This window comes from Penaeus monodon, chromosome 34, assembly GCF_015228065.2.
Source record: "Penaeus monodon isolate SGIC_2016 chromosome 34, NSTDA_Pmon_1, whole genome shotgun sequence".
Taxonomy (NCBI): Eukaryota; Metazoa; Arthropoda; class Malacostraca; order Decapoda; family Penaeidae; genus Penaeus; species Penaeus monodon.
In genome coordinates this window covers 22469445-22469723 of record NC_051419.1, presented here as the reverse complement: position 1 = coordinate 22469723, position 279 = coordinate 22469445, and positions in this window count along the sequence as shown.

Sequence of the window (279 nt, the reverse complement as noted above, 5' to 3'; positions counted from 1 at the left end):
TATTTTTATTTAGGGGGGTAAGCATAAAATAATTAATTTTTTTTATTTTAAATAATATTAGGGCCCCATTTTTAAAAAAAGATTTTTCCTTTTTAAATAATATATTTTTATTTTATAGGCGGGGGAAAAATATTGGGTTTTGAAATGGTTGGTAGGAATGGGGGAATTTTGAAGGGGGTATAAACCCTAATAATTTTGGCAGTTTTAACCCGAGTCTAAATTTGGAGGTTGAATAGGGGTTTATTTTTTTTTGGAATTTACTTTTGTTTTCCTTGCCGG